The sequence below is a fragment of the Aedes aegypti genome, chromosome 3 (genome assembly GCF_002204515.2).
Source record: "Aedes aegypti strain LVP_AGWG chromosome 3, AaegL5.0 Primary Assembly, whole genome shotgun sequence".
Lineage (NCBI taxonomy): Eukaryota > Metazoa > Arthropoda > Insecta > Diptera > Culicidae > Aedes > Aedes aegypti.
In genome coordinates this window covers 101,422,522-101,439,640 of record NC_035109.1, presented here as the reverse complement: position 1 = coordinate 101,439,640, position 17,119 = coordinate 101,422,522, and the positions used below count along the sequence as shown (strand labels likewise).

Below are 17,119 nucleotides of genomic sequence, written 5' to 3'. Positions count from 1 at the left end.
AACTAATCAGAAACTTTGTTTTTGTATTAAAAATGGTGGTGGCGAATACTGGACCACTTGCACCAGTATTCGCCACGATTTTAATTTCGGTTCCTGAATTCGCCACTTACGTTGATTTCTTATGGAGGGTGGCGAATTTAGGAACAGGTGGCGAAAAATAGGTCCAAAGGAGCAAAAAGTTTAAGGAAAATGATTTTTTTCTATTATTTTCTGAGAAAATTTTGCGGTTTCCAAGAATGTTTCCGTATCATCTCAAATCAATTTAGCAAACACTAAACAATTGGCAACCATATATGAAGTAAAACGGTATAAAATCTGGGGTGGCGAATAACTGGTACATGGCGAATACCGGTACACCTTCCCTATACAGTGCTGTTCTGAATAATAGCAGCGCATGTCGATTTTCATACAAAATGCTCAACTTTGACATGCTGTAGTTTTGTTCCCTTTCAAGCAATCGAGCTGAAATTTTCTCCACAGAACTACAAATCTGATCAATTTTGTAACTACAAAATTTCAGTTTTTTCTGAGTCCCTGCCGAAAAGTGAGACACTAGGTGAAATTTTTCGAAAAAATAGCAGTTTTTCATTTTAAAATTTTTCTTCTACAAATATTTTAAACATTCTCGGTTACATTAGGTGTAGGTTTGATAAGTAGGAGGAGATTGGTCCAATGGTAAGTGATATACAATTTAATACTATAATGTCAAGCCGAAATTCAATTTTTTAAAACTGCTATTTTTTCGAACAATTTCACCTAGTATCTCACTTTCCGGCAGGGGCTTAGAAAATTTTGAAATTTTGTGTTTACAAAATTGGGCATATTTGTAGTTATGTGGAGAAAATTTCAACTCGATTGCTTGAAAGGGAACAAAACTACAGCATGTCAAAGTTGAGCATTTTGTATGAAAATCGACATGCGCTGCTATTATTCAGAACAGCACTGTACATATATTTTGGTTAAATAAAGATACTTTTTAATTTCAAAATATTAAAATGTAATATTACTAGCACTAATAACAAGAACGAGAGTAATAGCATTCGTACTAAACATAATTACACCACATTTGTTTTGAGAACAGATGTTTGTTATTGGTGATCCACTTACCCCACCATGGTGGGGCAAGTGGATCATTTGGCGCAAATTTTCAAGTCCCTCATACTCAATACATAACTATCAGAAAAATCGAAATAAATGACGATTTGAAGAATATTAGTCCCTCATTTTTTATCCACAGAAAAAAGTTTGAATTACATTATTCACGTTAACTGTACATAACAATGAAGTTTACTATTGATTTTTCTGTATCCACTTACCCCACGGTACCTTATTTGAATGACAGATTCATCCTTGTTCATCCACTTCTCCTAGCCTATTTACGTGCCCATGGAAACGAGTGAATTCGGCACCGCTCAAACGTCCTTGGACCAGTGCACGAGTTCACTAATTTGACGTTTGGGCGGTGCCGAATTCACTTGTCACATAAATAACACGGCTCCGCTAAAACGACAAATAGTGAACTCGTGCATTGGTCCATATAGTTGATTCGATTATTTTCCTCTGTAAGTATGATTCATTTGTATAATTGTAACAATTTCACCCTCATTTTCAATGTCCTCGATAGTATAGTGGTCAGTATCCCCGCCTGTCACGCGGGAGACCGGGGTTCAATTCCCCGTCGGGGAGGAATCTGTATCTTTTTGTGCCGAGCAATCTTATCCACATAAGAAATAATTTATCCCATCAACCATAGAGCACTAACCTCACTTATTTGACAGCTGCTGGTCCTGTTGTTTACGTTTCGGACTTAGTCGGTTTTCCATCATTTTTTCATTTTCGCATTTCTATCTCCAGCATGCTGATGGTGACGATTTTCCACGATAGGAAGATAGAATAATACGATCCGTGGGTATCTGCAGTGGATTTGACCTCTCCTCGCAGCAAACTTTCACGAAATTAAAAATGATGCGAAAAAAGTCCAAACTGTAAACAACAGGACCAGTACTTGTCAAAATTGATGCGTGACGTCACAGTGCAGTGGAGTATTGTGTAATTCTCAATTCCTTTTTCAAATCGACGTAAGTAGCTTCCATACGGTTTTGAGAAAATTAATTCAGAAGAATCACAACCTGTCTTCTAAAACTGTTATAAAATGAATCACCTTTTTAACATTTTTTCACCGTGTACATTGCTTATGCAAAATTATAATGAGCTCGCGTTCAAAAACTAGGTAGTTGCTATTATTTTTCACAAACCAAAAATATGACAAAATTATAAGCCGTTTCATTCAGTTACTTTCGACGTTTTTGTACCAGTCCCGACCAACCAGTCTTTAGGGGAACTGGGGGTAAAATGAACACCCTAAGCAATTTTCATGTTTTCTTGCTTATGAAGCTGTCAGATTCTTTTTCAATTGCTCAGAACTGAAGAAGGATGTTTATGCAATGTAACAAGTTGAAATATCGTGATGGAAATAGAATTTTATCAACATTATTATACTTTTGAAAAAAAAATTTCCACAGAGTCAATGTTTCAAACATGTGGGTAAAATGAACATGTAACGGGGGTAATATGAACATATATTTGGGGGTAAAATGAACATATAATGGGGGTAATATGAACATACACTGGGGGTAAAATGAACACATGCTGGGGGTAAAATGAACACCATTCAAATTGAACAGGTTGCGGCATGATTCTCGGCATCTAGTACATGATCAATGCATATCTTGCAGACATTCCGGATCGATGGAACGTTTAGCCTCGACCATTTTGATGGCTGTCCATGTTTGTCTTTGTATTTTCTCCGGATAACTCTCGGCATCTGAAATAAAATCCGGAAGCATTCGCCCTGCCATGGTGTTCATATTACCCCCATCTCGAGTGGTGCATTTTACCCCCAAAAAATCAACATATTCAAATCATTTGTTCTAAGAATTTAGAAGATAAAAAATACTTTCAATTTCCATCTACTTATCATAAATACTTTAAAGATATAGTGTGCAACGCAATTCAATACAGTTTGGATGGTTTTAGTTATAAAAACCTTAAGTTTCACGAGTGAAAATTTACATCATATGAGAAAACGGAGAGGCGTACTTTGTTTTTGTTCACTTTTCCAGCGTTTGACAGTTCTAGATCGCTCTAGAGTTGTCGAAATAGTTCCTTAGTCTGAGGATTAAGGATGGTGCTATATTTCACATAGATTTATAGCATAATTACCGTAAAACACAAACCTGTTCATTTTACCCCCCCCCCCCCCTGTTCATTTTACCCACAGTTCCCCTATAATTCTTTATAGATCTTTGACCAACGATGGCGATCGCTAACGGTTCAAAACGAATCTATATCGATCGCTATCGAAAATCACTGACTGGTTGACCGGGGTGTAAAATCGGCTCAAGTAGTGTTTTGATTCGTGGTTAAGTCACTTTGTCTCTTCATACAGCGGAGCGGCGGAAGTAGTGTTTAGGTTGCGAAAGTTGAAAATCTTACTATCGTCGTTTTGCAAATGCGGAAATTAAACGTTCTAAAAGTGAAAAATCGAGTTGGTTCAGAGCAAAATGTGTAGAATTTCGTCTGCGAAACACGTAGAATTGATAAAGTAAGTTTGTATACTTTTTTAACTTGAGTCTGTTTGAATAAGTTTTCGAGAATTGTTCAAACTGTTAGGGGCATCCTGACATCCTTATCTTGTTGAACCAACTATAATTTGAACATTTTTTGTAGTTGGCAACACCCGAGACGAACCAGCCACGGGCTGAAAGTCTCATAAATAAAGTTAATAATAATAATAGTTGGCAACACTGCTGGTCGATACAACTTTCTTATTGTAGCTTGTAGCACTGCTGAAATATAACTAATTAGAGCTAAATGTATTGAATCTAAAACTTGCATTACTGTAAAAAATGAATGAGCGGAATATTGTTATTATTTTTTTCGTGTAAGGTATAAACATATTCTATTGGCTAGCTGCCCTGCTAATATTGTATCAAATAAGGGGTCGTCCATTAATTTCGCAAGGGTTTATGGGGGTAGGGGGCAGGGGGGGCCTGAAATATCTTACGCGTCATACAATTTATTTTTATTTTTATATAATGGAGAGCCCCTAAGGTTCAATATTTCAGCAGTAAGCAGAAACCTTCTAAGCTCTCAGATCCACAGCAAGGGATGTTAATAAGAGCTACCAAATTTTCTATGTAATTTACATCTTTTGCGAAGCTGATAACACTGCCAACAAAATTATTACATTATCGATCAATCAAAGATTTTATTAAATTTATGTCGTTTTTTTATACAACATTTGTATATAAATATTTTTCAGTAAAATAAGAGCATCGGTGGTTCAGTGGTAGAATGCTCGCCTGCCACGCGGGCGGCCCGGGTTCGATTCCCGGCCGATGCAACCTAATATTTTGGTCGGTAAAGCAGATCCAAACCTATGGGATTTAATCGGTTCCACTACGCTTGATTTATTTTACTCTCCCTCAATTGAAACTTAACTGTTCAAGTACAGCTGTGAAGTACAATTCGTTACGCGTCCTCGATAGTATAGTGGTCAGTATCCCCGCCTGTCACGCGGGAGACCGGGGTTCAATTCCCCGTCGGGGAGTTACAATATTTTTTGAGCAATAATTATATAAATATATTATTGATGCTCTCATAATGAATGAAGAAACTTAGTTTCAATAATCTATGTACTAAGTAAACAGAAATGCGTAATAATTTAAAAGTTTAGTGATGTAATATGTACATAGTAAGTCTAACGGAAGAAAGAAGTAAACAAGATAACAACATAACTCAACAAATAAAACGACAAGTAAAATTAAGTGCACAGCAAATCCGGAAATAGAAGTGGGATCAAAACTGAAATGAAGTGAAAGTCAAACATAGGACAATTCCCATTTGATTCCACCCCACAAAGTTCGAAGTCCCACTTTTTCTAATCCTATAAGTGGCTTGTGAAAAAAAACCAAACACACGAAACGGTTTGACCGCATCCATAATTCATCAGTTTCTCCAAATCGATACCCGCTTTTCTGTGGAATTCTAATGAACGACCATGCGACTAATGTCGCAGCTCAACAATTCCTCGTCCAGTGGAAGTATGAGCATGGCTTCGACAAAGTTTGGCGCGCATTTCCCCATATTCATTCCCACAAGAGAGCTAACGAACGACTGACCGGCAGCAGCAGATCGACTGTATGGTTTCGAGTAGGTACCTTTGCTAAGCCATGCTTGCCATCCAGAAATCTTATCTCTCGGTTTAATTTAGCGTCGTTGTGTTGTTATTGTGTGGATGAAGTTAATTTTTTTTTTTGCTTTTGCCTCTTCGTTCTGTTCACACATCTTCCTACACCCTATACCAGTGGTGCTCAAGCTGGAGAATTGTGCGGGTCAAGCACAGGATTTATTTTTTCAGAGCTATTATACATCAAAATTATTGCTTAATATATTGGAGAAGTATTACAAAGCAGGTGACGTATAAATTGTTGCTACATAGTTTCAGTGCTTGGTATGAAGATTGTAAAATTGTGATTGTAAATTTGAAAAACTTCCATTTTTCAACATACATTGTTCAAAAAATCTGTCAAATCGTACTCGAATTCCAAGTCTGAAAGTCTTTTTGTAAGAGCTGGTGTTTCTCAAGGCAGCATTTTGGGACAAATATTATACTATATTTTCACATCTGAAAATCAAAAATCTTTGTTTGCGGATGACACAGGCATATCCGGCAAAGGACGAAGTTTGGATATATTTTCTTCATACTTGTAAAAATGGAAGATTTCTCATAATGCTTCAAAAACTCAACTTATAATATTCCCACATAAACTGAAAGCTCTTTATTTGAATATTTCAAGTAGACCTGTTATAATGATGAGAGGGGTCAGATGAAGTTAAGTATCCAGGGCTCATGCTAGGTAAGAAATCAACTTTCAAAAATCATATTGAGGGCAGTCAAGGCAAATGTAATTAATATATAAAATGTCTGTATTCTCTTATCAACAATCGAAACTTTAGAACAAGCTTTTGATTCAAACGAATTTTCAGGCCTACCATGGTGTATGCTGTAACAATATGGACTAGCTGTTGTAATACCAGGAAACAAAGGTCTGCGGAAGATTCAAAATAAAAATTTGAAATTGATTCTGAAGCTCCCTCCCTGGAATAGTACTAATGAGTAACACAGAATATCCCATGTTGAAACATTGGAACAAATGACGAACAAAATAATTAATAATTTCAAACAAAAATCGTTGCAATGTTCTATTGCCACGATAAATGCGTTATATATCTAAGTTGAGGTTTGATTAATTGAAAGCGTTGTTTTTCCCTTATAAACAGATGAAATCAACTCACCTGTAAAAACTCTGAACTGCTACGGCAAATGAAATGTAATAAGTTGTTAACAAAATAGTAATAAATGCCTAATTTAGTTTTACAAAACTAGAATAATAGTATTTTCTAAAACAGAATGCCTAGATATAAAAAAAATGAAAAAAAGAGGTAGTGGTGCTTTGAAAATTAAAAACTTGATTAAAGATTGATCTTTTCGGTAAAGTTGTTTGATATTTGCGGTACATGTCTGATTAGTTCGATTTCTTGCAGCTAAGAGGAACTAGTGAGCTGCATATTTCAAAACCTTGTGTATCGAAATGCTGATAACTTCGTTGTAGGTATTGTCGACAAAAATGTTTGTTGCTTCTCAGTTGGGGAACATTGAATTTTGTATTTTGGGTTCTAGTAACCTTTGGTATTCATTTGCTTCATTCGAATCGGTCCATAAATAACTAAGATCTAGCTTACCAAAGTTAACCATTTTGTATGGAATATCGAAAAAGTTCTAAATGTTTTGTCCAATACTGTAAGTGTGAAATAGTTGATGCTCACCAGCACCTTCTAGTGGCAGTTTTTGAGTTAAGAAGACATGAAGCTTACACGTAATAAATCCGTTCTGATATATGTCAACAAAAAGTCATGTAAAACAGAACACAACTCTTCTTTCATTCCGTAATTTAGCTCACGCAAGCGTGATCCAATGCATCTCGTTTCTATGAACGTTATCTTAAAGCCAAGATTACAGTTCTTGTCTGTTCCTCGGGCACCTTTGTATAGTAACGCTTTCGGAGCAATGACTAAGAAATCACGATATCCCGAACCTACCAAATGAAATTCGTGATTGAACTCTTGGTACCGTAATCCGGGGCTACATTGATCATCGTGGTAAAATTGTCCGGAATGTCTCTCCTAGTAACATGTTCGAATCATCATTTATCGTTGAAATATACTAAATACAAGATTCACGTCTCACATGAGTTCTGCAAATGATGTAAGCGAGAAAAATCTTGTTTTTTTTTTGTAATAATGGCAGCGTTAAAGACGATTCCGTCGTCAAAAGTGTTTTTAATCCAGAAACATAAATGAATTTATTGTGAAGAATGCAGAATTTCCTTAGGGAATTGAAATTGGAATATCTTCAATAATGGTAACCCGCATTCGATAGCGCTGGACCCACAACATACTAAACGAAATAACATAATTTCTGTTAATCAGTTAAGAAATGATTATTATTTGTTTGACACTTTATGTCAAGAGCTATTTTCATTTGAATCGATAGTATTTACGTCCTTTTGTTGGTATATTAAAAATCGAAGAGAATTTATCATTTTTGAAATGCTTACAAACAATCTGTGTTTCATGATTACTGTACTGATGAAGTGTAAAACAGTTCGTCACTTATCCTTGACAGATTAGCTATAATAAAGCTTAAATTTGGTCCAAAATTTTGGTCCAAAGCGAAAACCATTTTTACAAACTGGGGCCATTTTTGTAACAAAGTAAGAAATTTACATAAAATGTTAAACGCGCAGATGTATGCATCGCCTTTTGTACATTTTTAGTTCAGTTATATTTTTAATCAAAAATCGATTGATTTATGTTGATTTCAGTGAAAATACGGGAATAAAGTATTATCCTTGATATAACTTAATTCTATACAAACTCAATAAAACTAATAAAAACATTTCACATGTTTGATTTAACTTAAAACACTTTTGGAGGTTATATTACAATACATTCTGTACTTTATTGTATTATATACATTCTGTGTTCTTCATAAACATTCTCCTATTCAGTATCAACTTCAATGACGTCAAACAGTAGTTTAGTTGTGGATTTCCATGAGTTTACCCATTATCGAAGTTATCCCAAAACAGAAAGCTGACCTTCGAATAAAAAATAGAGATCTATTTAAAATGAATCAACATGCAAATAATCATCTGCTATCGATAACTAAGATACCAGTACATGTTCAAAAATATAAAATAAAAATATTTGAAACAGAAAACCAAAGAGTTACAAAATATCAATATAATTCAGAGCATTTTTAACGTGTTTCCGAGCTTTAAAATGTAACATACTCTATGTAGTAAATATTTTTGAAATCAGAGCTTTTTTGAAAAATATTGTCTTGCAATATTTACTTTAAGAAATACATTTTTTTTTTTAATCAAAAGCTGATCAATGTTTCCTCGGATGAAAGATTTTAGCATTTTAACTTTAGTTTTTAAACAATTTATGATATATTTTTTTTAAATTTATGAATTCCTTATATGGTTTGATCTTGTGCACCAAACCCAATAAGTTGCATGAAAGCGGCATACAACTTGTCTCACATGGTATTCAGCTGCAAATATCTTAAGTCTGAAATTTCAATGGAAATTCTACTTTCTCTTGAAAAACAAAGCTATATTATTTGAGAATACTTAAACATATCAAGTTTAACATTTTGAAGAGTGTTTATTTTGAACGACAACTAATCAGAATCAGATTATCAAGTTCTTAAGACCTGTTTTAAATACGAATTCGTGACATATACTCATTGCACTGTTTTGACAGCAAGAAAAACATAAAACATTATTTCAAATACGAGTGGTCATGAAAATGCTGTTCTTCTGCATTCATTTGAACTCTGAAGCTTTGTTAAATAATAAATGTGCTTTGTGAGAGGCACATTAACCCAATATAACCCTTAATAAAATTCACATTAAATTTTGTTCATAGAATATAACTAAGAAAAAGCTTTAAAATTGAATATTTAAAAAAAAATGATAACAATTGATTGATGGAACAATTGCTGTATTCAAATTAACATTACATCAATATTCATAAATAATCGTTCAGCTCAAATTTGTGTCGTGCTTGCAAAATTTCTAAATTTCTTGAGAGAAAGATCACTATAACCGAAAGATGTCCGTTAAACTGGTAGCTGTACTAAAAAAAATCTAATCCACAGATTCTATCAACCAAAAAATCTACAAAAATATACGCTATTTGTTGCTTGCACACTCTTTGCATTCATTGCACAATGCAAATAACAGATCTCTATTCAACAAATTCGAGGAAAATTATCTTTACAAAAAATAAATTCAATTTTTAAAAAAGTGCTTTGTATTTTTCAGGAATCCAGGAATCAGGAGTTTAGTTCAAATTTAATGTTTGAAATGAAAGTTTTACATCAATTTGGAAAATTGTACGTAAATATAGTTAAACTCATAGTTCTTTCCAAACTTTTCAAGTTTTAATAATCGAATCTCAATCATTAAGACCTTCATCCATGTTTCGCGAAGTTACAGCGACTTGAATTTGGGATCAACATGACCCCACGACACAGACAACGTATTATTTTCACAAAAAATACTCTAGAACACTATTTTTAAAGGTAATTGGAAAAAATCTTTTCTCAAATAAGAAGAAACTTACGGAAATTCACCAACATGTGAAAAAATCGCCCAAATCGGTTCACTATTAAAAAAATGACAGTTTGACGTTTGTAAGATCAATCAGAAATATAGTTGTTAACAACTATAATCATTAAATGTCAAGTTACAAAATTTATAGTAATCCCCAAAACAATAAAAAAATATAAATCTTAGCCAGGAAAAATGACTATGGACTCTATATTTTGTCTTCAAGATAGTGTAGGTGATAAAATGACCGGCTATGACGCATAAGACCACGTATTAAATAGATGTTTGTTCATGCGCTGTTTTTACTTTTGCGAATATTTTTTAGGTCGATAAATCAGTATTGAATCCAATCCGATGTGTCGGGTAAGCAGAAAAATGTTGAGTAAAAATTACAAAATATTGTATTTTCAATAATAAATATATTTTTTTAAATTTTGAAATATATTTTGATTGTTGATTGAAGATGGTAAATGCAGTTTACAATATAGTTGTTGACTACTGTGAGCTACACTGCCGTTATACGCACAATTGTCCCATGTTTCAAAATATGAAGCCGAAAAAACGCGATTAAAGATTTCGGCACATTTATGCTTCGAATTTATAGAGGTTATGATAAATTTGGAAAATTTCTTCACAATAATAAGAGCAAATGGTTGTTCTTTGGAGTCAAGAGTTAGTTTTAGCTAAAAAATATGAATTTTGCTATGAAATTAAAAGTGGGACGGTTATGCCTAGAAATACGGAATTTTTGGGGAATTTTTACGCACTAACTGTAGCAGACCGATTTTGACCAAGCACACTGCTCTTGATGGTGGCTTGGAAGTGAATTTTATACCGAAAGTGGAAGATGTGTATTGTAAAGCCTATGTTGAGGGTCCGTACGAAGCCTCATGTGACATTTGGCAAAGTGGAGCCGTATGAGGGTTATTACAGGGGATAGACAAAATGATTGAGATAGGCCAAAATTATTTAAATGCAAATGCTGATAACGATATGAAAAATTGATGGAATTGTATGCATTCGGCAGCAGTCGACGGCAAATTTGGTCCATTTTCAGGAACTTGCTTGGCCTTGCATATTGTCCACTGGACACCGGAGATGTTCCGGATTTTCCGAGGTCTTGTCCAATTGGCATTTTTTCTGAAGCTTCTATTTTAGTGCAGTGTGTTGCATTAAGATTCGTTGGAAATCTTCAGAAATATGACCAAAACTAGTTCCGAAAAATATGTTCAATCACGTAAATATTATCCAGAGCTATATCAAAGTATGCATTAAACTTCAAAATGATTCTGTTCTGGGGGAAGTGGCCAATAAGGAACATGTTCAGAATCATATCAATATGGCCATCAAACTTCAAGATTTTTGAATGGCATGATTCCCGAAGCATTTCCAGAACCACCGGTTGCCGAACATGTTCATGATTGGCCACTTCTCCCAGGGCGCCTGCAACCTAACAAAATACAAACATGACTGACCATATTTTCCGGATCCAGTTTTACGGAATTATTATATATCTGAAGATTTCCAACGAATTTTAACGCTGACATTCAATTTCCTATTAGTTCCAGTTTCTAGGAAAATTGTAAACATTCATACTATATCACGCCATGCAAAAATACAAACGACAGAATAATGCCGCTTGGACATGACCTCGGAAAATCCGGAACATCTCCGGTTTCTGGTGGCCAATATGCATGGTCAAGCAAGTTAATTAAACTGGATTTTCCGTCGACTGGTTCCGGATGCACCCGATAGGGGCCGTCCATAAATGACGTAGCCTTTTTTTCACTTATTTCTTACATCCCCTCCCCCCTCGTAGCATTAAGTCACCCCCCTTGGAAAATACGTAGCATATCAAGCACCCCCCCCCCCTTTATTTTTAATTTCTTTTTTTTCTGGATTGGGCAAAAATGAAACATTAAAATCCGGAAATTTCTACACAAATATAGAGAATAATTGATATTGAACTCTAAAACATCAGGATAATCTGACGAATGATAGTTTGATATACATACCGTAAGGTTTAAAAATCCTTTGGAAAATAGTTTAAAGAAGCATATTTCCTGTTTAAGTGACATAATTTGGTTTTCCAGTAATTTGATTATTAATACCGTAATCCGGGGGCAAATTGATCACTGGGGTGAATATGACCAGGTCGGTACCAAAAAGCATTTCCTTTCATGGATGCTTAAAACTACGTTGGCATCACAGTCATTTAACGTTTTCTAGTTTATAGATGTATAATGATGATTTTAAACTATTTCATTTTTATTAGGGTCAGTTTTGCATAGAAATATTCACAGTTTTTGAAGGTGTTAATAATAATGTTGGAAATGTCGATACTAAACAATCCGCTGATGCTAAGCCTGCATGCAAACTTTCAGTATCAAAAATGTCGTGTAAGCTTTAGTGTGAATTGCTGAACTCATTTTTGAAATCGTAAAGCATTACAAGAATAGTTTTTATGCTCATAAACCGTTTATTATTGAATAACGTACTTATTTCAAGGAAAATTGCATACATTTAGGCGTATTAGGCAGATTTTCAAAGTTTAATTTTGCAATGAAATGATGATATACATAAGTTGTAAGAATTTTGACACCATTTTCAGATTCAGGAGACTCAAATTTAGAAGATAGGGAAATTTCACTTTCTAAAATATGCTTTATTCTGTAGTGATCAATTTCACCCCAATGTGTCATTTTCAATTTTTATACTAAAACTTATTTTATGAAATGTTAAATTTAATTCAATAAAAAATCGATTAAATAAACTGATAGAAATCAATGAAGTACTGATTTTACCGAAAACATTTTGGCAATATTTGAATTGTAAAGGATAATATGACAAAAAATTGTGAAAAAGTGATCAATTTGCCCCCGGATTACGGTACATTTGCTGTTGTTAAAACTTAAAAAATTTACAGCTGAAAATGTAGAAGAAAAAAAGTTGAAAATCTTGAAAAAGCTAACAGCACTCAGTTATGGCTCATGAATTTTCATAATATATTGAACAGAAATTTTGTAATAGGCATTTTTAAATTGGTCGTGGTTGAGAAATAGATATCAGTGAACATGATCAACAAAATAATTTAATTTGGAATGGATCTTCGTCAATATTCTCTAAATTCAAATGAATTCAGGAAACAGTGGGCAGATAGAGAAAAAATAACAATTGTGATATTTGCCATGTTTCAAAAATTAGCGATTTTTATGCAACCACCATTATTAATGGTTCAGCCAAAATTCATCATCGTTCCCCATACTGAAATATTCTTACTCAACTCATAACGAAACAATGAAATATACTACTTCGCGTTAGAAAATGGGTTAACCAAGGTGCGAAGTTTGATTTTTGACCTGCTTCGCCGCGTCGCAACTCGATTCTCAATAGTGCGCATAATGCACACGGCGGAGGGCATAGATGCGCACTATAGCGAAGTGACTCGCGACGCAGCGAAGTTGGTCAAAAATCGAACTTTGCACGTTGGTTCATCTATTTTTAGTCGCGAAGTAGTATAATAAAAATGCTCTTTTGAATTGAATTACCGAGTGATTTATAAATCTGAACGATAGGACAATTTTGATAAAATTTGAAATTTCAACCTGTTTCGAAGTTATATCATCACTTCATAACCCAAGTCTGATAAGTCAGGCAAAGAAGATTGATAGAAAAAAACTGTTTGTCAGCTTTGTCAGTGCTACTTTTTTTACCAAAATTATTCAAAATGCTACGTCCCCTAGTTGGGACCCCTCCCTCCCCCTCGTCTCACATCGTCACGAATCCGTGAAGACCCCCCTAAAATGCTACGTCATATATGGACGACCCCATATCATCATTTTTCATAACCTTATAATTTATAACCATTTAAAATTAGGCAAAATTTTGCCTATCTCAAACATTTTGCCTATCTCCTGAACAGTACCGTAGTGTTTTTTATAGTGTGAAATAGGTATTGTTCTACATAGGATGTGAAACCATAGTAAAAAGAGGATATTAGAACAATTTTACACAGCATAATAAACCTCTAAATTTAGCACTTTATTTGAGACTGATGCAGAGAAACACATAGTGGGACAGATATGCGTAGAAATTTAGTAGCGAGCCAGTTATGCGTAGAAATTCAGAACAGTGGGACAGATTGACTTGGTATGTTTTTCATAGGGCCTTCGAACAAAGTATGTTTTTTGAAATTGTTTTCTTATAATATAGGATAAAATAGACTACTTGACCACAAAAAACTCAAAAATGACGAAAAGTAACAATTATTCGTACAGTTATGTACAAAAAGTCAGTACAACTATATAGTCAAATCTCTCTCACTCGATATTCTGCGTCTCAATGTTTCCCCTAACTCGCTGGAATGCGTGCCCAAGTAACCATTAGCCCGCTAATTCGCCTTTTTGGCCTTATAGGGCTATTAAACGGCTTATATAGAGCATGTCAGCTGTATAATAGCCCTATATTGGCACAGAAGGCGAATTAGCGGGCTATTGGTTTCTTGGGTGGTCCCTTCAATTTAGCATTCTTTGATCCCTCTGAAGGTCGATACCTCTCTAACTCCGATGTTCCCTAACTCGATGCGTTCTGTTTGATTTTCCCATGCGCTGTCTAACTCGATATTTTCATATAAAGGTTTCAAATATCCTCCAAATTTAATAAATTCCATAAAATTTATTGTTGTGGTTATGCTTATATTAAAATTAAGGATTTTAACTTGTTACAGAGTGATAAAATTGTAAAATTTTTGTTGAAAGTTCAAAAGGTGTGAAATAGGTGAATGTGTCAAAATTCTACTGTTTTTCATGTAAAAATAACTATTTTAAATGCAACTTGCAAAATTTACGAAAATTTCAAATTTGAAAAATATTTGTTCTGTATCTTGATACCTCCCTAACTCAATGGTCCCTTCAATATCGAGTAAGAGAGAGTTGACTGTATATCCAAAACAATCTATGAGTATTGTTGATGTGAACGGAAAAATAATTACGAAATATTTTGTTACCCATGATGACGATCCAAGAGGACCACAGGCGGTCCGCAAGCCGCATGTTAAGCACCACTGCCCTACACAGTTGGGTTAGTGAGCTGTAGGGAATAGAGAAGAGCCGGGATTTACATTTTTGCCGGTTTGCTCACTTCACGGTCTATCTCTATGGCTGTGTGGTGTTGCTTCGGAGTGTGTGGTGTTTGTTAATTTTGTTCTATTTTTGATAAGAGTACAAATGTGAAGGGATGTGTAGAAAGAGGCAAAATTGAATTCAACATGGTCTACGTTTGGATGTGGTGAAGCATGTTCTAATGATCGTCATCTAGCAGGGAAGCGATCGTAGCTTTGTGTTAGAAAAACTGATTTTTAATGTGGTGATTTTAACAGAGAATTCAAGCATCGGTGGTTCAGTGGTAGAATGCTCGCCTGCCACGCGGGCGGCCCGGGTTCGATTCCCGGCCGATGCATCAAATATTTTATGGATAAAGTAGATTCAATTTGAGTGAGTAATACCTAGTTCGTTATAATTTAAAATTTTTAATCTTGATGCTTGGATAATTGCTTAAGAATGACATTTTTACACTATTCCGCAAGTCCTCGATAGTATAGTGGTCAGTATCCCCGCCTGTCACGCGGGAGACCGGGGTTCAATTCCCCGTCGGGGAGAGGTGTAACATTTTTTGATCGTACCAATCGAGTTTTGAATTGATGTTAAGTCGATTCTCAAAGAGCATACCTATGGTGGCGCCTGTTTGTATTTTTGTTTCCAAAATTTACACATTTTAGCACCATCAAATGGACGCTGGCCAAGTGAGATATAGAGAGTGGCGCATCTCGTCTCGACCGACGATCGAACGAAAACAACAGTTGTCTAAACGTCTCGAGTGCGTGGCATACAGTTTTGAAACGAATCCACTTGGCTTGCTGTTGAAGCGCACACTCACTCGAATTGAAGACCTCAAGCGCCACTCGCCCGGTTTGGCTGGCCCATCGGAACAAGTGGGTCGGTTTTCCCAGCCGAGTGGCGCCTGTTCGCAAGGCTGCGGGGTGTTGCTAGGAGGTTTGTCTTTGGTGGGATAAGGGTCGGACCTGAACACTGAGGAAACGAAGGAAATAATATAGTCAATTTATACCGATATAATTTAATAAGAAAAAAAAAACTCCTGTAGGTAATCTTATGCAACAATATGTCTCGCTTAACTTTACCAAAGGACCTATGTACAAATGAGAGATTCTCTTCTCTCTCGCTTTCTTTCGATTTTAACAGTAGAATACTAAAGCTTCTGGGAAATTTTTCATTATAGATCGAAAGACAATTTCCTTGATTAGCGTTTCACACAAAAAAGCAACAGAAGATGTTAATGTGGCTCAGTTATTGATTAAAGAGAAAGTAAACAAAGAGAGCCTCTCAATGTTAGATAGGTCCTTAAGAAACGTTGCGCGAGAATATATCTCCCATAAAATCATTTCTCGAAGACTTATTCAAACAGACTCAAGTCAGAAAAGTTAACAAACTTACTTTATCAATCCTACGTGTTTCGCAGACGAAATTCTACACGTTCCGCTCTAAACCAACTCGATTTTTCACTTTTAGAACGTTTAATTTCCGGATTTACAAAACGACGAAAGTAAGATTCTCCACTTTCGCATCCTAACCGCTACTTTCGTCACTCCGTTGTATGAAAGATAAAGTGACTTAACCACGAATCAAAACAAAACACTACTTGAGTCGATTTTACACTGGTACAAAAACGTCGTAAGTAACTGATTGAAACGGCTTATCATTTTTTTGTGGGAAATGATAGTAACCACCTAGTTTTTTAACGCGAGCTGATTGCATGCAAAATTCAAGCGATATACACGTTAAAAAATGTTAAAAAGGGGATTCATTTTAAAACAATTTTTGTAAAAAGGTTGTGGTTCTTCTCATTTAATTTTCTCAATCCCGTATGAAACTTACTTACGTCGATTTGAAAAAGTAATCAAGATTTAATGGGGTACATTTTTGGTTAAAAAAAAATCCGAGACAATTAGTCAGTCAGTCAGTCAGTCAGTCAGTCAGTCAGTCAGTCAGTCAGTCAGTCAGTCAGTCAGTCAGTCAGTCAGTCAGTCAGTCAGTCAGTCAGTCAGTCAGTCAGTCAGTCAGTCAGACACCTGGGCGTGATGATAGACGATCGGCTAAATTTCAACAGCCACGTCGACTATGCATGTGAGAAGGCGGCAAGGGCGACCAACGCACTCACAAGGATCATGCCGAACGCTCATGGTCCGAGAAGCAGTAGGAGGCGTCTTCTGGCTAGCGTATTATCGTCGATACTGCGATACGGAGTTCCGGCCTGGGGTGCAGCACTGCAAACCAAGCGCAATCGGGATAAGCTCA

General features: G+C 35.3%; 5 non-coding genes across 5 annotated transcripts; all 5 read left to right on the top strand.

The window, feature by feature from the left end:
- Positions 1–1,614: 1,614 nt before the first annotated feature.
- On the top strand, positions 1,615–1,686 carry Trnad-guc. The gene has a single exon. It is a non-coding gene; the product is annotated as a tRNA-Asp (tRNA).
- A 2,648-nt stretch (positions 1,687–4,334) lies between these two features.
- Trnag-gcc lies at positions 4,335–4,405 on the top strand. The gene has a single exon. It is a non-coding gene; the product is annotated as a tRNA-Gly (tRNA).
- A 135-nt stretch (positions 4,406–4,540) lies between these two features.
- On the top strand, positions 4,541–4,612 carry Trnad-guc. The gene has a single exon. It is a non-coding gene; the product is annotated as a tRNA-Asp (tRNA).
- Positions 4,613–15,135: 10,523 nt separating this feature from the next.
- Positions 15,136–15,206, top strand: Trnag-gcc. The gene has a single exon. It is a non-coding gene; the product is annotated as a tRNA-Gly (tRNA).
- A 127-nt stretch (positions 15,207–15,333) lies between these two features.
- On the top strand, positions 15,334–15,405 carry Trnad-guc. The gene has a single exon. It is a non-coding gene; the product is annotated as a tRNA-Asp (tRNA).
- The last annotated feature ends 1,714 nt before the right edge of the window (positions 15,406–17,119 follow it).